Below are 28,000 nucleotides of genomic sequence, written 5' to 3' on the forward strand. Positions count from 1 at the left end.
ACGCCTCCCCCCGGCACCCCCCGAATCTTTTCACCCGAGTACGGAAGTACTCGAAAATCGCGGTGCTCGATCGAGTAATTACTCGAAACGAGTAGGTTCACTCATCTCTAACGCTGATCGTTAAGAGGTTAATCCAGATCCAATTGGCCCTATGTTTTTCAAAGGATGCCTGTACACGCAACATTTCTCTGTAGCAAAATACAAATGGAGCTCCGCTGATCACCGGCCAGCACCTTTTCCCGTTAATTCAAACAATGGGATGAGTTCATATGTCGGCCAGCGATCAGCAGAGCTTCGACTGCACTATACCACGGAGAAACCCTGCGTGTACGGGAACCCAAAGAGTAGCTTTTAATAATGTGGAATGAGCCAAATCTTTGATTTAAGTTAATGAAGTCTCATTTCTTCAGTCTCCTTATTGTAGAGTCCTACTCTTGGGAAATAGACCATAAAATAAAAAAAAGTCCGTAATACTGATCATTATCAGATGACCGTTTTGTTTGCAGCAGAAAAGGAGAGAGTAAAAGGGGCGACTATTTAACCTCATTCATACTTTAATATGCGAATGCTCAATCAGCTTTAGTTGCCGCATACAAGGGGTAAGGTGATGACTGACAACCATTCCCATCAGAATGGTGGCTATGTTTTACAGTCCTGCTCCTGGTTGTGTGGGCACAGTGGCAGTGTGTGCCCAATCTGAGCATCATAATTGTTTGGCACAGGTCCTTTGAGAAGTCCTGCCTGCACCGTTCTGTTATGCTATGGCTCCTGTTGGGGGTAAGTTATACATCAGAAGGCATCCCAAGAGTCTGATCACACATCATGGAATAAAACCACACCAAAATCCACCTGATCTTCATAGTAAGATTAATTATAATGTATGAATAACTGCTGTGAAGATCTGTAGCATTTCCACAACAAATAGAGCATGCTGCGGATGTGAAAGTTTGTAGCTTCACTGTCTTTCACTGCTGATTTTTTTCCACTATAAGTGGATGGGATTTCTTAAATCCCCATTCTCCACACTGTATTATACGTTGGCGCAGAATTTCAGCTTGCATTCTACAGCTGAATTTCGGCAGGAACTACATTGAGTTTGAACTCATCCTTAGCCAGGTTTAGACAAGCATACTGTAACACATCCGTAATACAGACAAGTTACAGGTGACATTGCACTGTATGTTATCAGTATTTGCCTCAGTGGTTGCTGCCATTTGCTTTATTCTCTGCAGGGCAAATATGGATCAGTTTTTGCTCAATAAAAAATGAAACTAAAAAAATGCAAAAATGGAGACAAACAGACAAAAAAGGTCATGCTGGGTTTTTGAAACACAGCTATGACAAATGCAGCCACATGAGTAGATATATAGATTTACATTAGCTCCATATTCTGGTCCACAAAACATGGACCAAAGTTAAAATACGCTCATTTGAAAGCGGTCTGAGGCAGCAGATCCTACAAAGAGGTTCCACAATTGTAACATTTACAACAATCTGAACATTAAAATGATTTCTCTCCTACATGAGTTCTCTGATGTTTAATAAGCAATAACTTCTTACTAAAACCTTTCTCACATTCAGGACATGGATATGACCTCCCCTGTGTGAGTTCTCTGATGTTGAGCAAGATTTGATTTCTGGCTAAAGCATTTCCCACATTCAGGGCATGAAAATGGCTTCTCCCCTGTGTGAGTTCTCTGATGTTGAGCAAGATTTCCTTTCTTGCTAAAACGCTTCCCACATTCAGGACATGAAAATGGCTTCTCACCTGTGTGAATTTTTAAATGACTTGCAAGATTGCCTTTATTATTAAAACATTTCCCGCATTCAGTACACGAAAATGGCTTTTCTCCTGTGTGAGATTTTACATGTCTCACAAGATGCGATTTCTCACTATAACATTTCCCACATTCAGGACATGAAAATGGCTTCTCTCCTGTGTGAATTTTTAAATGACTTGCAAAAGTGCTTTTATATTTAAACCATTTCCCACATTCAGTACATGAAAATAACTTCTCTCGTTTGTGAGATTTTAAATGTTTCACAAGATTTGATTTCTCTCTACAACACTTTCCACATTCAGGACATGAAAATGGCCTCTCCCCTGTGTGAGTTTTTAAATGATTTGCAAGAGTGCTTTTATGACTAAAACATTTCCCACATTCAGGACATGAAAAACGCTTCTCCCCTGTGTGAATTTTTAAATGAGCCTCAAGATTTCCTTTCTGATAAAAACATTTTCCACATTCAGGACATGAAAACGGCTTCTCTCCTGTGTGAATTTTTAAATGACTTGCAAGAGTATTTTTATGACTAAAACATTTCCCACATTCTGCACATGAAAATGGTTTCTCACCTGTGTGAATTTTTAAATGACTTGCAAGCATGCTTTTCAGATTAAAACATTTCCCACATTCAGAACATGAAAATGGCTTCTCTCCTGTGTGAATTTTTAAATGAGCCTCAAGATTTCCTTTCAGGTGGAAACATTTCCCACATTCAGGACATGAAAATGGTTTCTCCCCTGTGTGAGTTTTTAGATGATATGCAAGACTGCTTCTATGATTAAAACATTTCCCACATTGTGAACATGAAAATTGCCTTTCATCTCTGTCAATTCTCTGGTGCCGAGAAAGATTTGATTTCTTTTTACAATCTGTGCGACATGGAAATATTTTCCCCCGTGTACAACCAGTTCTTTGTTTGCCAATCAGTGAAGAAGGTTTCCTCTCACTAGCACCATCAGCGGATAGATCTTTGCTGTGAAGGACTAAGGGTGCATTACGGGTTATTGAATTTGGGTGTGTGGTATTATCTTCTTCTTCATTTAGAGATACAAGGTGTTCATGGTGGCCTCTACTCCAGTCTTCACCTGGAGTAAAACAAATAATGATTTTTCTTTATTTCAATTAAGCAATCAAGCTTTATTGAAACAATAGCAAGGAAACCTACTAAAATGGAAATACAAGAAAAGCTATCTGCACACGGGCAGAATTTCCGCCCATTCACACTGCCATAGGATTGCATTAGATACTGCAATCCTATGCAGACAGCCACAATTTGACCACGTGAAAACTCGTGCAGTAAACAAATCGTGGCATGTCCTATTTCTGTGTGAGCCTCGCAGTGGCCTGCACAGAGACGTCACGGCTGACACGCCAGTTCTGCACTGAGCATGTGTGGCTGTGCATCAGCCGGCACATTGCAGTGCAGAGAGAGAAGAAGCCGGATGGGTGAGTATAAGCTCAATACCAGGGCACCGGTTGCATCCCGCTACGAGAATTCTCGCAGCGGGATCTGACCCTACTGTGTGCAAGCAGCCAAAAACAGGATAAAATAGGATAAATCACTAGTGAGTATATAAAGGAGACAGAAGACTAACAAAAACATCATAGTATTTGTAAATGCTTTGTGAAGATTGCAGAATATAATTTCTAGTAGAGATAGCTAAAATTTAAAGGGGTTTTCCAGTGAAATACTGTTGATGACCTATCATCAGGATAGGTCACTAATAGTTGATGGGCCGGGGTCCATCGCTCAGGACTCTGGTCGATTTAGCTGAGCAGGTGTATGCTGTCAGCTCTGCAAATACACAGAGGTTGGAGCAGAAGCCTCCACGCCGACCTCCATATCGTGGTCGGCGCTTGTAACTGCAGGCAGTTGAAATTAATGGGAGCCGTGCCCGCAGTTACAAGAACCGGCCACTATACAGAGGTCGGTGCGGAGGTTTCCGCTTCGACTTCTGTGTATTTACAGCTCTGACAGCATGTGCCTGCTCAGCTAATCGGTCAGGGTCCTGAGCGATGGACCCCAGCCGATCAATTATGACCTTTAGAGATGAGCGAACGTACTCGTTTCGAGTAATTACTCGATCGAGCACCGCCATTTTCGAGTACTTCAATACTCGGGTGAAAAGATTCGGGGGGCGCCGGGGAGGCGTGGCGGCGCGGGGGGTAGCAGCGGGGAACAGGGGGGAGCCCCCCCACTCCCCGCTGCAACCCCCCACTCACCCACGGCGCCCCCCGAATCTTTTTGCCCGAGTACGGAACTACTCGAGAATCGCAGTACTCAGGTGAAAAAAGGGCGTGGCCGAGTACGTTCGCTCATCTCTAATGACCTTTCCTGATGATAGGTCATCAATAGTATTTCACTGAAAACCGCCTTTAAGTTTTAAAACCTCATCTATTCTTTCCACATTGCAAAAGTTATTATGCAAATCAAATGTAAGAAAAATGTAAAGCAGGGTATATATTCATTGACATCCAAAGAATGCTCATTGTAAAATAAAAATCAAGCACCTAGAAGGAGTTGTCAGAATGTCCCAGTGGCCATTCTGGGGTATGTATATTTCAGTTTATTATTTTAATGCAGCTAGGCCTACTGAAGAGGAGTTGTCCGGGAAATGGATAACCCCTTTAATCACTTTTTCTATATTCTGTTCATTTTAGAAGGTGGGTTAACAAAAAAAATATTAAGATCTTTTTGATACCAAACAGTGTAGCACAGCGCGTTATGCTGTTTCAATAACTCCCATGTAATGGAAATAGCATAGTGGTTGTGCTACGCTGTTTCAATAATGCCCATTCACTTGATTGGGATGGAGCTGCTCACAGGCCATGTGATGAATGAATGTGATGTCACTGGCCTCTTCTGTCAGGTGATCAGAAAATATATGGGCAGACCCCCTACCATTCAACAATTTTGAGAATAGATCATCTATAGATTTAAAAAATGGAAGAATCATGAGTAAAGAAATATAAATTAAAGGGCTTTATAAATACCACAATCACACTTCGCTCACCAACTTCTTTTCTTCTTGTTTGAAAGTCTGCAGTCTGGATTCTAATAAAACTGCCTTCCCAATAAATTCACAGCCTGCAGACAGTGCAAGTGTCGCCTAAAGACATGGTGTGTACCCCATGGGGTCCATATAACACAGGTTGAGGCACTAAATGAGTTATAGTAATGATCAGGTGGAAGATGATATTCTGAGCTTCCCAGTAAAAGAATACATTCAAACAAGATTTGTGAAAGGCTCTTACCAGTCACCGACACCGATATGGGTTTATCGAGTCCACTCATTGTTACTTCAGAACTTTCCTGCAAGAATCCCGCAAAGAGATATGAGAAAAAAAGATTAATCTTATGTCCATCAGTACTGTGCACTATCGGCATTCCCAGCCTCAGCTGAATGAAACTTTGGACCACAATCAAATGAAAACACTTCACGACGGACTCCTTTCCTGGACACTGAAGGAGCAGGACATGTCTTACAGAGATTCTGTGCTGACTCCTGGCCCCAGAGACATCGGGACCTCTTCGGTGCCCTGAAACAGCTGTAGGTGATGGATATCCCCCCTACTTGTCTTGGGGAAGCCCCCCGTCACTGCCCGTGGAGCATCTGGGGAGGCCCTGAAAACAGCAGATGCCGTGAGGATCAGGATACATCAACTCCCAAGACTTCTCCAGCAACAGAGGGTCCCGGTAAGCCCCATCTGACCGCAGTCCCCTGATCTGGAACCCCACGACACAACCACCACCCAGCTAAGACCAAGAGAAGCACAAAGCCGTGGCCTAAATTCCCGACCTCCTTTCCGGTGCCCCAAGGCGGTTGAAGAGGACCGTGGTGCCATTGCGAGGGTCCAACCACTTCACCCCCTGGACCGTTTCCAGCGGCAAAGATTCTCTGGCAAACTACGCTTGCTACCGCTCCCGACACTAACACATACAATGCAACTAAAGGCCCACCGAGGCCTAGTGACAATCGGAGCCACGGCCTGTATTTCTGACTATCCCACGCATCGCAGGAGCATCGCGGCTCCACTGACTAAAATTGGAGGTAAGAGTCGGCGAAGGGGGCTAACATGGTCCACCAACACTAAGCACCCCGCAGTCAACTGCTGAGACCCACGGGAGTCGAGAAGCATAAAACAAAGCCTCTGCCACGTCGCTGCCCATTGCTGCCCTAACAATTGATATTGCTCTGGACTGTTGACAAACTGGAGAAGGGAGGCTGTACCAATAAGAGCACAATATAGCATAGACCAACACCACTGAAGACCACAGGAGAAAGTGCTGGCCATGATTCAATCTCTTGGGGTGCCACTAATATGGATGGCTACTGCATAATTATCAGATGGGAAGCCACATCCATATCATCGACCTGCTGATAAATCTTCATTGATCTTAGATCCACAAAAAAGGGTAGAGATGGCAGCAACTTGGTGCAAGTAAAGCTTATTTATTCCTCCAGGCGTAAAAAAATTAGCGAGTCTTTTTCAAGTCTTAAAACACTCTGCAACATACCACGTTTAAATAGTACATACATAAAAACATAAACCAATCATAGTGATTATAATTGTTACCTCCTCCAACACACAGGCGAATAGCATCTATCCTTGGCATCATCATGGCAATTTGCAGCCGGTATATGAATATGCTTCAAATCAGGCCCGTTGCATATGTCATTGGCCCATAATACATCACAAGTAGGAAGGGTTAATAGAAAATCGTAATAGCTACCTCCCAGATATTGAATGATGTCTCGTTTACCTCAAGTACGCGTCAGATATCATTTTCCTACAGGAAACACATTGAAAGCAGGGAGGAGGGGATGATCTACGGGCACCAAGGATTGACTCATGTTACACAGCTTCGTATATGTCAGCAGCCTGAGGGGTTGCCACCTTGATCAGAAAAAACATGCCACATACGCTAATCCACTCTATAGCCGATTCGCAGGAAAGATATCGCCTATTGAGAGTGTGCATAGACTCACAATTATACTGCCTAGTAAACATTTATACTCCCAATGTGGACAAACCAGCATTCTACGTCGTAGTTATAGAAACATTACAGCCATATTGGAGCGATTGTCTAATAGTCGGAGGTGATTTCTTTAGTGTGCAGGAGGACTCTCTCGATACAACAGGCCCTACCATACAGCCAGCTCTGACCACACATGAGCTATTGACACTGATAGACCAACTCCTCTTATGCGACCCATGGCTATTGCTTACTGCTACTAGCAGGGAGTACATCTGTTGCTCCAACGCTCATCGGTCATTCTCCCACATTGACTTTTTCCTAATATCTAACGCCCTTTTTGACCAATACGGTCAGTCCACAATTGTTATGGATTTTCTGAATCCACTGTGTCTCCCTGTCAGATGGAACCACCTAGCAGGAGAGACAGCTGACACTAAGGCAAAGACAGAACAAAGTGCAAGAACTCGGTACAATAAAAAGGGACCTTACCCTGGACTTAGATGGATGAGGTGTCCCTGTTCTGGAGGTACTCCAGGACTTAACACACCCGTTAAGCGGAAAAAAGTCATCACACACCTAAAACGTCACAAACCAGACATCATTTTCCTACAGGAAACACATTGGAAGCAAGGAGGAGGGGGTGATCTAAGGGGAACGTAGATTGACTCATGTTACACAGTTTAGGATATGCAGGCACACAGGAATCTGGGAAAATACTAAACGACAGTACACTGGTTAGGTGCACAACAAACTGCGTTCAAAGACTGGAGCTTGCAAGCAATCACTCAGGAAGTGACAACAACAGCAAGCATCATAGGTACAACTGAATAGTTTAAATAGCAAGCTTGATTACAAATCCTCTCAAGCTGAGTGGAGGAGCCAGACACAGTAACCCTGTGACTGCTGGAAGAAACAGAATCAGGAGACTGGACGACGCCCTGATCTCCTGGACCTAACAAACAATCCACCCAATACTTCTCTCTGACCACGCACAAGTTACATTGGAGTTACAATTGGTCCCTTCCCGAAGGTTGTGGGTCTTACCCTCCTTCTAGTGGGAATCGGAGGATTTCAGGGAGTACCTGAGACTCCATTGGAATAATTATGCGGATGATAACAGGGAACATGAGGATGACAGCACTCTTTTGGCAGCCCTCAAATGCGGTAATGCAGGGCCATGTCATAGGTTACGTTTCCCATAGACGGAGAAAGTTTCATTAAGAATGGCTGATGGCGCAAAAAGAACATATTGACTCCCCAAATAATAACTCATATTAAATATTTCTAACAGCCAAACATCTCCTGGACACATTTGTACATATGTACATTGGCAGACCCAACTTAAATACATTTTATAGATTGGGTAACAGGAAGGGACGTTTATTGTCTAACTTAGCCGAGGAGCACCAACCGCACAAACCAATCTTAGCCCTAATACACCCTATGAGGGTGACTACCCACTAGCATTTTCCGCTCTAAATTTGCTCTTTTTTATTTCCAATTGGCAATGTGACTTTCTAATGTTAAAAACGAAACGCACCAAAAACGCAAGTTGCATTGCGTTTTTAAAAAAAAGTCACCCTTACTGTCAATTTAATAACCAATCAAGAAGAGGTGGCCCAGATACTATATGGCTACTTTGATGATCTCTATAGAGCAGAACCATCCAATACCCAAGACATACGCACTTTTTTGGACACAGTAGGCCTACCTACGCTCTCAGACAAACAAACATCCTTGTTAGATGCTGCCATACGGGAGGAAGAGGTGCAAGACATAATTGCGGCAACAACAGGGGGGAAATCACTGGGACCAGACGGATTTTTGGCAGGATATCATAAAATACTTTCAACAGACCAAGTGCCAACACTGATCCAACTTTACAACGCAATGTACATAAATGGTACTCAAATTGAGGATTTTGGTGACTCTAGAACTATCTTACTTCCCAAATCTAACAAAGACTCTGCCAACCCATGTTCATATAGATCAATAGCTTTACTAAATTGTGATTACAAGTTTCTGTCCAAGATACTAGCTATCAGAGATACTGATAGGCTTCAATTTATTCTCCCCTCTATACTCGACCCATCACAGAAGGGCTTCACACATGGAAGAAGTGCTTTAAAAAATTCCAGAGCTGCAATAGCGGCAACGGTTGCCACACAAAGTCCCAATAGTCCAGTATTGATGCTTTTGAGTCTAGATGCCGAGAAAGCTTTTGATAAAATGGCCTGCTCATTTCTAAACACAATACTGGGGCGGCGTAGCTTTGTAAATTGTATATACATAATACATACAAATGCCACCACTACTCTCACAGTTAATAGCCTTAGCACCGCAACCATTGACTTATTTAGAGGGGCCCGTCAAGGCTGCCCTCTCCCCATTACTTTTTAATTCATTCATAGACCCATTGCTCAGGCACTTAATACATACCACACTCTTTAATGGAGTCTGCTATGCTGATTTGGAAATTAAGGCAGAAGCATTTGCAGACAACATATTTTTGATTTGCAGACAACTAGAGATGAGCGAGTATACTCGCTAAAGGCAATTGCTCGAGAGAGCATTGCCTTTAGTGAGTATCTCCCCGCTCGAGACGGAAGGTTCGGGTGCCGGCAGCAGGCAGGGAGCTGCGGGGGAGAGCGAGGCGGAACGGAGGGGAGATCTCTCTCTCCCTCTCCCCCCCCCCCCCCGCTCCCTCCAGCTGACTGCCGCTACTCACCGCTCCCCTGCGCCGGCACCCGAACCTTCCGTCTCGAGCGGGGAGATACTCGCTCATCTCTACAGACAACATATTTCTTGTAATAAGGGTGTCAGTGTCTCCAAAGAGACACTGACACCCTTATTACAAGAAATCGAGTAAATTGGAGAGCTATACCTTAAATTGAGACAAAACAGAAGCGCTACTATTGAAAGGACTGGCTAAACTTTTGTGGATGGCCCAATACCCCTTCCATTGGGAAAAGCATTCCATACAATATCTGGGAATACAGGTCACAAGATGCCCTTCTAGATTATATAAAACAAACATTGAACCCTATATTACAAAAATTGGAAATGACTCTAAATTTATGAAGAACTTTGCGGTGTCCTTTTTGGGAAGAGCTAATCTTTTAAAACGGACGGAATTTCCCCGTCTGCTATACATCCTACATTCTCTGCCCAGATTTTTAAAACTAAAAGACATAAAAAAGATCAATTATTTATACAGAAACTTTGTTTGGGGTGCGAAAAGACCGTGCAGAGCTCTTAAAACATTGCAAAAACATAAAGTCAATGGTGGAATCAATCTCCCTCATATAAGGGACTACAATCTAGCAGTACAGGCTTCCATTATTCATGATTGGATATATTCCAATTCAAATTTTACAAACAAGCTGCTCGAGCAGAAAATGTCTGGCCCAATACAGTTACAAAATATCCTTCACCTCCCTACGCAGAATTACCAGAGACTGAAGCGTAACCCCCAAATACTTGTGGCTTGGAAGACGTGGGACAAACTACATCGCGACAGTCATGCATCCCCACATATATCCCCACAACTATCTTTTATTAACAACCCCAACTTTCAGGACAATAACCCACACAACATTTTCTTTGATCGGTGGGCTCGAGGGATTGACTTGATAGACAAACTGCTAAAAAACACCTTCTGTCACATGAGGAAATGAAACAGAAGTTCCCTGAGCTGTCAGTTCTGCTATTTTCATATTTACAGGCTAGGCCCTATATCCAGGGACTCTTGCAGCAACTTCAGGAGTTTGACTGGACACAGACAGCTGTCACATGGACTTCTAGGATGGTGAGCATGCGGGGAATGATATCCAGGCTGTATAGAGTAATACGTAATATGCGGGAGCAGGATGATATTGACCTACCGGATAGAAAATGGTCTCTGGATGACCCTAACCTAGACAATACATAGCTCTGCGGTTGTAGTAGGTCCAGGTTTTTTTAAACTCTTTTTGTTTCTCCTTTGTATTATTCCTACATATTATCTTGCTCCTATTTTTCATTGTTTCTTTTTTGCTTCTTCTTTAATTAGTCTCTGGTTGATAGTTTATAAAATGAGACAATTATATATTGGGACTGTGTCCACCTAAACCTCTGCTGATCGCCAGTCAAAGATTGCTTCATGCTAGATCAACATATGTACTGGTCCAGCTATTAGACCTTAGAGTTGTTAAAGATGTCTGATTAATTGTTATGATGCTGGATATGTGTCTCAATTGACTACTAAAAACATTAAAAAAAGTAATTTAAATTTTTTTATTTTTTTTACCACCATGGAATCTTGAGCGATACTACCCAGTGGTACTGGGATGTGGAACTACCAGTTAATAAAATACATACATTCTCATCCAGGAAAAGGAAGAATATTCACTCAAGGTAATGAAAACTAACCTATACTGATGTGCCAAAAGTCATGAGACAGGAGCTAATATCATGTAAGATGCCCTATGGCCTTGTAAAGTGTAGTAACTGGATTGGCATCAATTTCACAAGTGGACAGTAGACATATAAAGGAATATTGAGTGCCAACTGGATAGCTACCCATAGCTTTAGGATATTTGTAGGTGCAGAATCTCTGCTGCAAATGGATCACTCCACCACATCCCACAAATGCTTGAGTGGGCTCATGTCAGGTGAATGTGCAGGCCACACCATTCGTAGAAACGCTCGAGAATGCTCTGTGAACCAATTTTGAACAACTTGTGTCTGAAGGCATAGTGCATTATTTGGCTGGAATATCACATCATTGTGGGGGTACATTAAATCCATGATGGGCTGCATATGGTCACTAAGCAGTGAACATAGCAGGCACTGGTGATTGATATGTTTAGGCAGATCAGTAGACCCAACCCATACCATGAAAATAGCCTCACACCAGCATAGAACAACCACTAGCCTGCACAGTGCCTTGCTGACAACTGGGGTTCAGGGGGTCTGTGCAATACATGAACCCTACCATGAGCCCGAAACAATTGGTACCATGACTCATTGGACAATGCCACATGTTGCCAGTCCTTTAGGGTCCAACTATCAACCTCAAGAATTCAGATGAGGTACTCTCTCCAGTGTTGTCTTCTGCTACTATGTTCCATGGAAGCTAAAGAACGCTGCATTGACTTATGGGATATGTGTGTGGGGCCTCCTACATCGTATGTAGATGTGATTTCTGCAAGATTTGCTTGACTTTTTGCAAGGACAATTCTAACCAGATGCCTCCAGCCATTCAATGCAATGGCTGTGATTGGTTCATTGAGCACTGCAGTGATTGGGTGAGCCGTGGCATACGATAACCAATCAAAGCCAGTGCTTCCTGGAGACTGGGTTTTTGAACCTCTGACCAGAAAGCGCTTGTTGAAAACTACAAGCAAGTGTGTTCGGGACTTGCAAAGAGAAGTGCGGTGGAGTGGACAGCGGCTGTTATGTGATGTATTGTTTTTTTTAATGCAGCCAGGGCTTATTTTTAGGGTGGGGCTTACATCTAAAGATCGCTGAAAATCCTGGCAAAAGAGCGCTACAAAGTCACATGGCTTTGTAGCAACAAAAAATCGTGTTATCACCGCCAGAAAATACAGTGATATCACACAGAACATTTCTGCGATATCGCTGTCGCCTGTGTGATAAAGGCCCTAAAACACTAGAAGCCATTTGCAACTACTATCGCTAACAGCCCACAATAACCAGATGACATAAAGCACACAGTATACTACACTGCTGCCGGAGAAGATTAGTAGAAAGCTTCATTACATCAGTCTGTAGAGGATTCACGGAAATCTCAGCTTCATCTACCTGATGATCCAGTGGGACATGTTCCTTTTTCTCTGGACAATCCTGGGAATATAGAGGACTGGGACATCTCTCTGGGGGATTTCTCTGACTGGATCCATCTATTGGAAATAACCGGAGACTGAATACATTATATATCTGATGATCAGATGATGGTGACACTAGCCGACCCTCAAAACTGTCCCCCACAATAAAGAAAGGTCTCCTCTTACCCGGTGATGAAAGGGGCTGCTGATCCTCAATCATGACATCCTTGTACAGTTCCTTGTGTCCTTCTAAATACACCCACTCCTCCATGGAGAAATAGACAGCAACGTCCTGACACCTTATAGGAACCTGACACACACAATATACCGTCATCCTCCAGACTCCTCCCTTGGTGGTATTATATAATGTCCCCCATTCCCAGCAGCGCTCACCTCTCCGGTCAGCAGCTCAGTGATCCTGTGTGTAAGTTCTAGGATCTTCTGCTCATGTATCAGTGAATGAGGTGACGGCTCGGTGATGGGGCTCTGGGTATGACTCCGTCCTCCTGACACATGGGGGGTCACACACTCACCAGATGACTTCTTCACTACTGTGTAATCCTGTGGATGGTGAGACACTGATCACTACATGGAGGCTAAGAATCCTTCACCTTTCCCGTCATTCCCCTGTTTATTACTAGAGATAAGAGTGACATCATGTGAAGCTCTCACCTCTCCAGTTATCCAGTAGATGATCTCCAGGGTAAGGTCTAATATCTGGGCAGCCATGTGGTCTCTGTCCTTCTCCATCCTTGGTGGGTCATTGATGGAAAGGGCCATCGTCTTTACCTGTGAGAGTCCTGAGCCTAAGGAACCTGAGGCAGACAAGAACATCTTCCATGAAGGGTCTCACTACTAGGGGATTACAGATGATTTTTGACAGCATACAATGGAGGTGATTTAGCTATGAAGGAGTCTTAAATAATATTCTGATCAGTAATCTGGTATATATTAGTCAGCCGCCTCTGTTATATAGTGAGTATCAGGCCACACAGTATATACATCATCAGTCTAAAAAAAAACTGTACTGCACATGTGTGCCAGACGGCACTTCCGCACGCATCCACACTACAGAAAAAAAGAAGACCCGGAGAAGTACGCAGGGTTGCGAGGCACGGGCAGGGTCGCATTCCGCTGTAGGTTCACACTGTCAGTGTAATAAATCAGTACAGCATCAATCAAAGCCCACCCTAATATGTCCAGTTGTTGAACATAAAGGAAAAACACCACACACAGGTCTGGTATGCTTCCCTGTATGGGAGTAATGGCGAACACTTTACTGGCTTACACAGGGCTTTATACCCTCCTGTTGCAACACAAAGCCTATAGCATCTCATTGGTCCATATTATATATATATATATTTTATATATATATAAATATATATATATAAAAATATATACAGTATATATATATATCATAGCTATATATGTCCGTTACATTATTCAGAGCAGATTTTAATCACACAAGCAGCTGCATTAATCACATGTTCTTATCTGATACTTCTGCTTTTCTCCTCAGTCCTTCGAGCAAGATGTCGCAGATTTCCTGTCTGTGAAGGCTGCCAAGCTAATAGCCATCGTAGCTTGTTCCTCTTTATGGTTTCCAAGACACTTCCTTGTCTGCCTTGCAAAAAGCCTTGTCATATCTGATTTGATTTTTTTAAGAATACATATTGAATATTAAGTTTTTTGTCACAAAGCATTGCATAAAATTTGCATGCAGGTATAAAGATCTAAAAAAACATATAGCTATATATATATGTGCCCTCACAACACAATGGACCTACCCAAAATAAACCCCCCAAATTTCCAACTCCACATTTAGTACTCTAGGAACCTCAGACTCGAACTCAAAGATCATTTTTGACTCTTAGTAATAACCTATTCCCCCCCCCAACAATCCTTTTTAACACTATGTATAGCTAAGAAGACCCATCCTCTCAGATCACAATTATGATAATCTCTGAAATGTGATATTTATTTATCGTGCACATTTTTGATATAAATAATCTGTTCAACAATTCCTCCTTTCAAAAGGTCTAGACGTCCTACCAATATACTGATGGTTACAAGAATAATCAATTAAATATATAATGCTCTCACTATCACAAGTGAGAAATTCTGATATAGTCATTGACCCTAGATTTAAAAACTACCGCTCTCCTCTGAAAACTAATTATTTTAGAATTTACACATCTCCCACACCTAAGAAAACCTTACATAGAGAACTCAGTTGTAGACCTAACTTCCCTCTCAATTTTTTTCACTGTTGGTGCCGGCACTAAGCCCAAATCCAAGGCTCTAGTAAATACTATCGGTAGTTTCTCTAGTAATAACGGACTCAAAATGTATCCTCTTCCAACAAATGCCAATGCCTACTAATAACCCTTCTAATACGCCTATGATCAGTTGAACGGATATTATTATTCGGTCTGATGTAAATACAGTAAACTCACCTTTTCCTGAAGATCTGCAAGAAATGCGTAGAAACATCATTTGAGCTTTTATTAGAAAATATACTACCACCTGAATTACTTTTTGAGCCTCTTTTTGAAAATATACTACTACTGATTGTGTCTAGGTTGATGTTTATCAAAACCGGACACATTTTTCTGAGATCAGAATTATTGTTGGCTGTACACCAATCACATAATCTTTTTGCATTGATACATGAGAACCCGTCTCCTAGCTGATTTCATTTAATGTGGAAGCTTTATCAACTCAGCCTAATATAATTATCCCAAGAGCTGCAAGCCCCACATATATCACAAGGAGCTGGGCTCTTGTAGATGTAGCTAGTGTGTCTGTTGGTCTTATATACGTTGTTCTACGGCCCAGCCGGAACGTGAGTGGATTTCTCACCTCCTCCTCTGAGGCTCTCGTGCCCTGACGTCTATTTGTTTTTAATAACTTTATTAAAGATTAAAAATTTTAATACGTCTATTCTGTGAAGGGTATAACTTATAATAAGTTTAACTGAACCTTCCTGTTTCATCAGATCTTTCTTTAGATTTGATTTATTCTCATTAATGAGCTTCTAAATCCAAACCCTTACATTTTTTCACCGAGATAAACAAAATGCCCTCAGAATATCCTTTATCTACAAACTGCTTTGTTGAATTTTCAGCTTCCATTTCAACAACCTCTTCAAACAGCGATACTGGATCAGTATTCCCCCAATAGCCATGGAGGTAGATGATAACTAATAAACAAAACTAAGCCATTTATTGCCTTGGGCTTATGGGAAGTATTACATTCCACCTTACCCGCACCACCCTTCATTTCCAAATCCAGATTCTGAACCTTATTCACTCCAGTATTGGCTGTGAACTGTAAATTATAATTGTTTACATTAACCTCATACAGAAATATATTCAATTCCACCGGGATACCAGACCAAACAAAAATGAAATCGTCAATAAAACACTTCTATAAGACCAGGTCTACATCTAGTTTGGGACATATGGATTTATGTTCCCAAAACCCCATGAAAAATTTGCATAACTTGGTGTGAAACTCGTACCCATGGCGGTCCCGGAATGCTGGTAATAGTGGAACCAGAACAAATATAATAATGGGTTAATATAAAATGAATCATATTTAAAATATAAGTTACTTGTTCCTGCTCAGTTCCACTACTTTTATTCTCTAAATGAAGTTTAATTCCTTCTAATCCTTAGTTATGTTTTATCGATGTATACAATGTTACAAATATCCTGTTACTCCTCCAGGGAGACCTCTAGTTTCGAGGATTGGTTTATTGACGTCCAATTGATCTCCATATCCTGATAAGTTTCTCCAGCTATTTGTAAAAAGGATTTCTTCATAATTAGGAGATAGTACAGCAATAATTAGGATAGTGGAAAATCTAGTATGGTGTAAACAACGGATATTGTTAACATTGGACGTTAGTTCATTGCTAAAACAAGCCTAGGGTTTAGAGGGAATTCAATTTCATTTAGAGAATATAAAGAGAGGAATTGAGTAGGAACAAGTAACATTTATTTTACGTATGATTGATTTTATATTAACCGATAACTATTTTTGTTTTGGTGTAATTTTTTATTGCATTAGTGCATGGAACTATTTGGTAGATGTCAACAAGTCCTAAGTAGTTTCACCTTTGTACCAGTAAGCGTCGTAACACTAATCTTTGTACCAGGCAACATTTGGATATGCCTTCTTCTTCTTGTATAAGAATTGGCAATGTTCACAATAAAGTAGAATTCATTTGATTCACTATGCTGTGTGTGTAGTGGGTTCTTATGGTTCTCCGAGTACTCGCTATAACTTTCCTTTGAATTTGGACTCAGGCAACATCAGCACTGGTCTCCGTTGAAGACCCCCTACAGTTTACTTGGCGCCCAACGTGGGGCGGGGACTCCTCTTCACCTGCAGCCGATACCCAATGACACCAACCCAGGACCAGGATCACGGGACCCCAGATCTACAAAACACCGGAGTAAGGTAAGCTCTTGACTTGCTATTATCTGCTCTGGGCTCCCCTGACTTGTGCCTACTGTTGACAGAAGGTTAGTCACTGCATGGGTTATTCCCCGCCTCTTATGTAGTTTGTTCATGAAACTGTAATAGACGGAAGAACTCACTACTGGGATATTTTCATGCCATGTTGCCTGTAGTAATTGCTGAAATCTGTACGTTCATAGTCTGTGTCATTTTAGCCATAATTTGCTTCTACTGGATCTGCTATAATATCACCAAAAGTTCCCTGAAAGCAGAGGTCTGGTCTCCCCTGAACCCCCCTAAGTAGTCTGAGTGACTGCTGTAGTGATTCAGTAAAACTATTCCAGGACCCGGAGACTAAGTGTCTTTAGTATAACTGTGTGAGATAAAAAGTCCTGTATACTTAGTGAAGAATAGTGAGAAATAAATTACCTTCGTGGTTGAAAATGGGGTCTGAACAGTCTAAAACTTATCTGACTCCCATAGTGATAATTAAGGAGAGGGAAGGGGGAGACATATGCAGACTAGCCTATAAAATATATAGGCAGATAGGACTTAAAAAGGCAGGAATCTTTAACTATGAGTTCTGGCAATAGTACGGTAAAAACACATGAAAGATATCAGAGACGCCGGTTTAGAAAAAGGAACAGACAATATGGGAAACGTACAGGGCAAGGGGTATGTCTATAATGGAAAACAGCTAGAGAAATAGCAAAAGACAGAGAAAGCAAGTTAGCCGTGGGGAGAGAATGTAGTAAGTTGTTGAGAAAAGCAGGTGTTTAGAATTTTGGGAGTCTTAGACCAGCAAGTTTGGGAAAGATTCAGAGATAGTCAAAAGGTTGGATAAAAGTATGTTAGATGGATTGAGGCAAGTGTAGATACGGCAGTAATGGGTTATCAGAGAAAGGGAATCCTTTTATAGTTTGTGTTCCTTTGGGACATAAAGCAAGTTCATGAAGAATCTGTGGACAATTATGTGACAAATAACCATTATTGTTTGTCTTGTATGTCTTGATGTTATGTAATCTAATCTTTGTTGTACGTCTTAGTCTTCTTCATACAAGTGTAAGAAAATTATACCCCACTCACGTCTGTGGGGGCTTTTAAGAATACAAGGGTTAAAAATGCTGAAAATGTTGCGCTGTTAGAAGCGCTTAGCATGTTTTCTTTTCTATGTGTTTAACTATTCATATCCTCAGAGAAATATACCTCTTGTAATTGCTAATGATTAATGCTGTTTAAAGTCTGAATGTTCTGGCTGCTTTTTAATATTTTAGCTATTGTTCTGTTTCATAGAGAGATAAAATTCAGGGTCATAGAAAGAAGGAAGATAAACATCTGTATAAATAAGAAACTTGTAATGAATTACGTGAATTATACGGTCTTAAAAATAGAAAACATATAGGGATTTTAAGATATAGATTTTTGCTTCTTGGGTAAATGTCAGTTCTGTGATTGGTTGGACGTCTGTATCACTGCTAAATGCTGTTAGTACTGTACTGTCTCTGAGAGAATGTTCTGTAGGAGAAACACGCAAACGACCAGCATCGAAGGGGTGGAGCTAGATGATGTAAAAGTACGTAATGTTTCATCCCTCTCTTGTCAAAGGAGGAGGGTGAGAAGCTAGGGCAGTTAGGAAAAGTTTTTTTCTCAAATTTGATGAGACATTGCAGGCAGGATCAGATTAATAATGAATTTGCTTAAAGAATATCATATTCCAATGTGGCTAGATGTTTGTGGATTATTCTGCCTTGTTGTAATTCATGTCTCTGTTATTTGTACTGATGTCTTACAAGCCTTATCTGCATCCATTAAATTCTCACCAGATGGATCGGTACGGGTTGAGACCTCAGGTGACAGTTCAGAAGAGTTTTGTAAACTAACTGCTTGCTCTCCTGGGTCATTGCTTAGCCCAAGGAACTGGACATCTGACATAGGAACAAAAGGCTGCTGTCCAGGCCATACCTGTACTTACATCCGCTGCCAAACTCCGCACCTTTCTGGGCCTTGTTTCATACTGCCGCCCATGGATCCACTCTGTTTCCTCTCTAATGCAACCACTCTATGACAGTCTTTCAATCATTCTTTTCTCTCTCACCCCTGAAGCTCAATTCTCAGCTCTCCACCCTTTTACACTTTACCTTTTATTCTTTTCTGTACTGAACTTTCTGGCCATGTGACGACAGTATTGACACTAAGGCACGGAGGACTACCACAGTCACTTGGATACTACTCCATGAGGCTGGATCCAGTGGCTCGAGGAGCTCCCTCATGTGTTTGTGCAGTGGCAGCAGTACAGGCAATGGTTGACAAATCTTCGGAGTTGGTATTGGACTACCCCCTAGAGGTCCTCACCCCTCATGATATCTGGAGCATATACACGCAAGTGCAACCCAAGCACTTATTTCTGGCCCGTCAAATCCAGCTACAATGTGCTCTTTTCATTCTTTTCAATGTTGCTACTACTTTGAACCCGACTACTCTTCTTCCAATTAAGTATCCTAGTTCAAAGGGGGGGAGGAGAAGACATAGGTGATGTAGGTATTGCAGGTCAGCTATTTTTAATTTTTTTTTTTTTGCAACAAGGTTCTGATCTATTTGAAATAGAATACCAGCCTGATTGTCTAGCAGTAATCGGTGCAAGGGGTTTCAAGAGTGCCAATTCAGCTGGCAGAAACTGAACCGCTAGAGGCTATGTTCAAAGGGTCGCGATGCCTCATGTACTTCCTTGTGCTGGAAAGTCCTGAAAGCATATTGGGAACCGATGTGATGGGACCCTTGGGATGTTGTATCGAACTTCACCCGTCCCGTGAGGCTCGTATACACCCCAGGTCTGAAAGTCACCCGACCTTCTGTCGGATGGCAGCAGACCTAGCGACACCTCTCCCTGTCCTCACTCTTATGCACACAGAGGAACAAGCTCTTAGTGTCGTTCCTTCGAGCCTTTGGGCTACCAGTCAGACGGACCTCGGCAGACTGTCAGTCCCACCGGTAATGGTTTACCTAAAAGAAGGGGAAAAAGCCCCCATGGTCCATCAGTACCCCCTGGCACATGCCCAGGAAGATGCAATTGAAGACACTGTCTCTTCTTTATGTCAATTTAAAGCCCTCAAGGAATGTGTCTCCCCAGCCAATACCCCTTTGTTCCCCGTTAAGAAAAAGGGTATAAAGGGCCAGCCAGACTATCAGTATTTGTTTGCATTTACTTTCAGAGGAAAGCAGTACTGTTGGACAGTGCTGCCACAAGGGGCTCAGAATAGCCCAAAACCAGTTCACCAGATGCATGAAGCTGGTATTAGACGCCTGGCCAATTCCCGAGGGCACCGCCCTCTTGTAATATGTTGATGATTTACTTTTATGTGCTCCTGACCCAAATAGTTGCCTCAATGCATCACTAAGCCTTTTGTGTTTCCTCCATCAGAGTAGAATGGCTGCAAAGCCAGCAAAGAGAAAATTCAGTTCTGCAAATCTCACGTAGTGTTCCTGGGCCACTGCCTAGGTCCAGGTACTAAACACCTGATGCCGGAGCACACGAAGGTGGTAAGTGACATGCAACTTCCCACCTCCCATGCCCAGTTGCGTACCTTCTTGGGACTGGTTTCATACTGTCGACCATGGATACGCTCTGTCTCCATGACCATGCAGCCTCTGTACGACTGTTTGGGTTCACGGCCATTTGCCCTGACCCCGCAGGCCGAGTCAGCCTTCCATTAGCTAAAAGTACAGATAACCAGTGCACCCGCACTGGGGCTGCCAGACTATGACAAACCTTTCCAAATGTACGTCACTGAGGTGGCGGGACACGCCACCGCTGTACTGACACAAATGCATGGTGACAAAAAGCGACCTGTAGCATACTACAGTGCCCATCTTGACGCGGTGGCTAGAGGGTCTCCATCATGCGTCCGAGCAGTTCAGGCACTACTGGACAAAAGTTCTGACGTCGTCTTAGATCACACCATTGTGATCTACACCCCACATGACATACATGGTATCCTGACTCAGGTAAGCCGTTGTCATCTGTCTCTTGCCAGACAGATAAAAATGGAACTCGCAGTGCATTCCTCCTCGAACATCTCATTCCAAAGGTGCACCACCTTGAATCCAGCCACCTTACTTCCATTAGGTGACGTAGATTCAAATGGGGGAGTAAGTACAGGGGATCAGTTGTTTTACAACTCCCTGACTGACGAGCAGGAGGCATTTGACACCGGAAACCAGCATGACTGTGTGGCCCTCATGGCCCAGGAAACGGCTGGGTTCGCGCATGCCACAGACAAGCCCCTGCAGAACCCCCAGTTTGAGCTGTTTGTGGATGGATCCAGATACCTGAATGACAAAGGAAGGTTTGAAACAGGTTTTGAAGCAGTCACACTGAATGAGATACTTGTACAAAAACCACTGCTGCCACACATGTCAGCACAGGAGGCTGAGCTCCGTGCTCTAACTGAGGCCTGTACGATTGAAAAAGGTACCACTGCTAACATCTACACTGATTCCAGGTATGCCTTTGGTACTGCACACGATTATGGATCCATCTGGCGGTCCAGGAGCTTTCTCATGGCACAAAGCAAGCCCATTAAGAATGGTGTATCAGTAGGTAGATTAATGCAGGCCATCATGTTGCCAGAACAGGTGGCCATAATAAAGGTTAAAGCACACATGCAGGGGCAGTCACCAGAGAGCAAGGGAAATGATAGAGCGGATAGGGCAGCCAAGGCTGCAGCTCTCCTGGACAGGACACAAGACCCCGTGTGCTGTAAGTTGGATCTTGGTCCCACCACTCTTGTTGATGTGGGATTTGGCGTCCTACAGGATGAAGTGGAGCAGTGGACCAAGGCAGGAGCCAGGTACGTAGATGATGTATGGAAATTAGGAGACAGAGTCTGTTTACCAGCGGCTGCCTACCCCCACCTCGCCGTCCTAGCTCACGGGAAAGTGCATTCCTCTCGGAATGCCATGGTTTCTGTTGTGGACAAGGTATGGTATGCTCCAGGGTTCGACAGGTTGGCGAAGGCATATGTGAAGGCATGTGAAGTGTGCACCCTGCACAATCCAGGTCAAGTGGTGAGGACCCCCCCGGAAGTGCACACCCAGACCACTGTATCCTTTTCAGAGATTACAAATCGATTACATCCAGCTTCCCAAATCAGGCAGGTATGAGTACGTCCTTGTGTGCGTGGACCTGTACAAAGCCACCGCACAATGCACAGCGACTAAACTTGTGTCAGAACTTGTATGTAGATTTGGGGTACTAGAGACAATTGAGAGTGACAGAAGTACACATTTTGCAGGTGAAGTGATGCGAGAGGTGTTCTCAGCCCTTGGGGTGGAACACGCGTTTCACACTCCATACCACCCGCAGAGTTCAGACAAAGTTAAAAGACTAAAATGGTACGCTTAAGTTAAAAGAAGTGTTGTTTGGCTCTATGCCAAGATTGGGGCTGTATCATCCACAGGCCCTACAGCAGGGCTATGACACAGTAGCCGGATATGTAAAGCACCTGTGTGACCAACTAAAAGTAACACAGAATCTAGTCTTTTCTTCCATTCCAGACCCAGACAACTTAGAAGGATCACACTCTCTGCAACCTGGAGACTGGGTAGTCGTAAAGAGGCGTGTCCGGAAATCCCTAGGGCTCAGATTCGAGGGGCCCTATCAAGTCCTGCTGACCACACCTACTTCGGTGAAAGTTGAAGGAACTGTTGCTTGTCTTGGGACTAATGGGACTTTTCACGCCCTGCTTTGACCCCCTATGAGAAGGAAAACGAAGGACATTTTGTTTATTGTTGGACTTTTTGGACTCCTCACTCCATGCTTCGCCCCTATGAGAGGGTGCAAAATGACAATGCCCAGAACCACTTTGTTAGACACCACCAAATACTGATAGATGGACTAAACACCTCACAGGGGAAGGACTGTTGGACTTGCACACATGCACCTGGTGCCACTAGTCTTCTTTTCCTGGTTGTTCCTGTTCCGCCGAAAGAATTACTTACATGGACAAATGAAAACTCAGAAACCCGGGATAGCTGGTGGGGTAACACATTTAGTTCTTTGAACCCTGCCAATTGGTTCTCTGGTTTAGGAGGTTGGTTCATGGGAATTCTACAAAGTATATTACAAGTGGTAATGATAATCTTATGTATATATATCGTAATAAAGGTAATAATTTCATGCGTAGCTAAATGTACTGAAAGCCGATTTTCTGCACCCATTTAGATGTCATGATACCCTAGATGGACATAGAGTGCACCATTCCTACCTGGGGATCCGGCTGGAGTCGGCACCAATGGGTGACAGTATCAGGAGATAATGGTGGCTCTGATGTCCAAATGGGGGATTATGTTAAGGGTTAATCTTGTTTCTAAGTAACATAATATAAGAAAAATAAGGATAAATGGAACAATGAAGACTAAAACCTATGCTTTGTAGTGCCAGGAACTAGGATTTTTAGATAAGAATTCAAATAGACAAAGCAAATAAAGCTAAAGCTATGTTAACAGAGAATACACACAATTATTATAGAACTATTGTCTAGGACCAGCAATCTCCTGACTTGGGTAATTTTGTATGTTTGAGCTTTGAGACTATTTGGTAGATGTCAACAAGTCCTAAGTAGTTTCACCTTTGTACCAGTAAGCGACGTAACACTAATCTTTGTACCAGGCAACATTTGGATACGCCTTCTTCTTGTATAAGAATTGGCAATGTTCACAATAAAGTAGAATTCATTTGATTCACTATGCTGTGTGTGTAGTGGGTTCTTATGGTTATCCGAGTACTCTTTATAACTTTCCCTTGAATTTGGACTCGGGCAACATCAGCACTGGTCTCCGTTGAAGACCCCCTACAAGTATAACATCTGAAAGGAGTGAGAGAGAGGAGAAAGACTTGCCTAGGCCTATCCAATATGGAGGAAGCAAAGTGATATCTCAGCTACTAGAAATGGACAATATCCCGTTTTATCCCCAGTTGGCATAGAGACCTACAGTGACCGTGGAATGATGAGAGTGTGCAGCAATAGACAACCAAACTATGAGTGTTGTCCGGTAGAGAGTATGAGAGTGAGAGAAGTCGTCCGGGTGATAACGAGGACTGTATGCACCAAGATACCCCAAGTAGCCTCCCTGCCTCCTCACAACTAGAAGTTATTTTAAAACCAATCCTCCATGGCAAGAACTGTGATGTATCATCCCTATTGAATGTTACAGTAAAGAAAGACTCTACCGACTGTTCCCGGTTTAGTATATTTAAAGTACAGCCCCGTGTGTGGACTATTTATTGCACCATCATCTTAGTTCACTGCAGTGGATGGAACGGTGGCGTCACACATGACAAATATTGAAGAATCTTTACACAGTTTTATACGGGTAATCGCAGCACTAGTATTGCCTGGAGAGGCTTGTCAGGGCCTTGGCAAAGGGTTGCACACGTCCCTCAGGGAGGAGATGGTAGTGCCACCGTGACATCCCTAACATCTACCCTGCCATCTCCCCAGCTCTGGGTCCTGTGCCTCGGTCACTGCATTACTTCTCCAAGATGTTTTAAAAAACCTCGCTGCTGCATTTCCTCAAGTACTGTGTGTGAGCGGATCTAGAAAAACTGATGCTTTCTTGAAGGCAAAGATGGGCCCACCAAATAGTGATTTGATTTAGATTTCTCTTTTGTTCAGTAACTTTGTATTTTGTTAGGGTGCTTTCACACTTGTGCTGGAGATTCCGCCTTCCTGCTTTGCTCGGGAGCAAAAAAAGGGAACCTCCAATAGCCGAATGGTTCCGTCTCTGGATGGAACCAAACAGCTTCAGGGGAACCCCATTGACTATAGGGGTGTTCGCCCGCTTTCTGACCAGCTGCCTGGTTTTCAGACAAAAGTAAAAGGATTGCACACAGCGCTTTTTCTTCTGGTATTTGTAGCTGCATCTGTGACAGAACCGCTGGCCGGAGGTTCCAACGCAGATGTGAATCCACCCTAAATTGATAAATACAATTATTAACACTTCTATTTTGGAAAGTATTACTACTTTACATTTTTTCCACACCTGCCAAAAACTTTTACACAGTACTATATAATTTCACCCTGCTGTAGGGTGTAGGCGCAGCTAATAGGCTAATTCCACCATTATCTAATAAATTACTTCATTAATTAGCAAAAAAAATTATATATATACGCTCTTTGCGAGAAAAAAAATTATTCCTGCCCCCAGAAGCTGTTTTGCTGTAAAATTCAGCATGCAGTTACTTCTTAGGTAAATATGCAAATTATTAGAGTTGTGATGTGATTAGACGAACAGTCTTGCCACCTGAGGCCCTTAAAGTGGTTCCACCCTTCATCTATAAAAGACTCTTGGAGGCTCCTTGTGTGTAGCGACCTCTTCTTCCGCTTGTGTGGAGCTTGTTGACCACTAGACGCCTCTATGACGCAGAGAAGAGATTACGCCCAGAGGGAGCGTATTATTGGGATGCAAGAAGCTGGATGAACGTATCAACAGATTTCCCGCCACCTGGGCCGTTTTGACCAGACTGTCAGGAGATGTTAGTACCATTAGATGTGTGAGGACACGCAAGGTGACAGGGCTCAGGACACCTTCAACAGACCAGAGGATTATCTGATCATCCAACAGCTCCAACTATTTTGTTGTTCGCCATCCAGAGACGTGTGGCGCATCATTACACCCGTGCGTCTGTTGGAATCAGTAGCAGGTCTCAAGATGCCTATTATGTGTACTGCCTTTGACACCAACTATCGCATCCTTTTTCAGAGGTGTCATGAACAACAGAACCTGGCGCTACGGAGTGGAACCGTGCTGTCTTCAGCGAAGAGTCCAGATTTAGTTTGGGCACTGATTCCGGATGTTTTCGTGTCTGGAGATCTAGCAGGGAGCTCCTCAATTCTGCCTTCACTGTGGAGCAGCACACTGCCCCTGCTGCTCGTGTGATGGTCTCGCTGGGCCACTGCATACGGCAGTTGGTCACCCCTAGTAATGGTATGAGGGGCAGCTGAGACATATGTTCTGGATATCCTGCAGCCACTTGTTCCTCATGGCGGCTTCCAGCAGGATAATTATTTGCCGCACACAGCAAGGATGGCACAAGAATGTCTCAACAACATTGTTACACTAACATGGCCTGTCCAGTCATCAGGTTTATCACCAACAGAACATGTATGGGACCATCTGGGATGCCAACGTCGATGAGTTTGCATAATCTAGAATAGTGGTTCCCAAACATTTTCCGCCATGGAGCCCTTTCTGAAGCAAAGGTTTCTTGTGGAGTCCCAAACCAGGACAGAGGGTGCTTACTTATAAATATGTACAGCTTATTACACTTCATTTGTTACCATTGGTTATTAAAACTCAGCATAAGCAGTGATGTCAATCTATAGGCAGGACTTTCTCCCAGGTCACACCCGGCCTGCAGGTTAGCTGGTTAGGCTTGAATTAACTACTTCTACAGGCGCTATTAAATATATATACATATATATAAAAAGATTGTATGGAGAGGAAAGCAGGTTTCATCACCAACACAGAAAAGGGTTCTTTAATGTAAGAGCATTGAGACTGTGGAACTCTCTGCCAGAGGATGTGGTGATGGCAAAATCCATAGAGGAGTTTAAAAGGGGACTAGATGTCTTTCTAGAGCGGAAGGATATTACAGGATATAAATCTTAGGTTAATTGATAATCTGGGTACACAGCAGGTAGGAATTATTAGGGGTTGATCCAGGGAACAGTCTGATTGCCATTAGGGAGTTGGGAAGGAATTTTTCCCCCAAAAGGGCTAATTGGCTCCTGCTCTTGGTTTTTTTTGCCTTCCTCTGGATCAACAACACAGGAGGATAAACAGGCTGGACTAGATGGACATTGTCTTCATTCGGCCTTACATACTATGTTACTGTTTTCAGTTTTTTTGTAACTTGTCTAGTTTTTGGGATGCATTATGCTTCAGGATTGGTTGGAATAGGAGTACTGGATATTTTTCACACTTTTCTATTCTATTCCCTGAATTTCCCCTCCGTTATTTGGTGTTATTCCGGACGCTCTCCGCCTTGGTGGATGTATCGCTATACAGAAGGATCCGCAGTATCAGTTGCTCTCTGGGACGGTCTGAGATGTTTGCGGCCAGCCTAAAATTCAATTTACATTTGTCCGCTGGTGCCAGCCGAGTCCCACATCCCATTATACCACTTATTACTCCACATTTTCCAAAGCGCTGTCCCCAACTTCTGTGCTTGTAATTACAGTCACCGGCCACTACACAGGGGTTGGAGCAGCGGCTTCCGCTCTGTCACCGGTGTATTCTGGCACTGACAGCGAGTGCTGCCTGGAAAACCCCTTTAATATAGAATTTCTGAATATATTAGCCTCGCCCTTTAATTTAAGCCACATCCCAGGCAAAGGCCCCTCCCATTAGTCCCAACCTGCTGCTGCAGTGTCGCCCTGTGAAGGACTCTCCCGGGTTGACATCTCTGCAGCTATAATAAACCGAGAGCCTAAAACTCACTGAATTACACTGACAGAAAAACCACCTGGTGGTAAATAAAGGAACAAGACGGGCGGACTACAAGTCACAGGCACCCCGACCAGCACTGACCTGCAGAGGAGCAGACTAGTGACTACCAGAGCTTCAGTGATGATGGCCTAAATCTTAGTGGCTACAGGACCTTTGGTGATGTCACAGTCATGTGACCAGTTATATACATGGGATGGAAGGTGTAATGTTGGTAGCTAAAGGACCTTTCAGCTCTCACTGGTCACATGATAGAGACGTGGAATCTCCACAGCGTTAAGTGCAGATCACATGACCATGACATCATCACAGGTCCTGCAGTCACTAGAGCAGACAGGTTAGTTTACCTCCAGCACACAGTGAGATGAGTAAGTAGACTCCTCCCCTCGGTTCTCCTTGTTGTCAGTCTCCTCATTACCTTCCCCCAGCGG

The 28,000-nt window shown here is 43.2% G+C and overlaps 2 pseudogenes; both read right to left on the reverse strand.

The window, feature by feature from the left end:
* LOC136620553 (zinc finger protein 850-like) overlaps positions 1-28,000 on the reverse strand; it is a 493,122-nt pseudogene that overhangs the window by 166,710 nt on the left and 298,412 nt on the right.
* On the reverse strand, positions 6-28,000 carry LOC136620539 (oocyte zinc finger protein XlCOF6-like; annotated as a pseudogene).

The sequence above is a fragment of the Eleutherodactylus coqui genome, chromosome 3, assembly GCF_035609145.1.
Source record: "Eleutherodactylus coqui strain aEleCoq1 chromosome 3, aEleCoq1.hap1, whole genome shotgun sequence".
In the NCBI taxonomy this organism is placed as follows: Eukaryota; Metazoa; Chordata; class Amphibia; order Anura; family Eleutherodactylidae; genus Eleutherodactylus; species Eleutherodactylus coqui.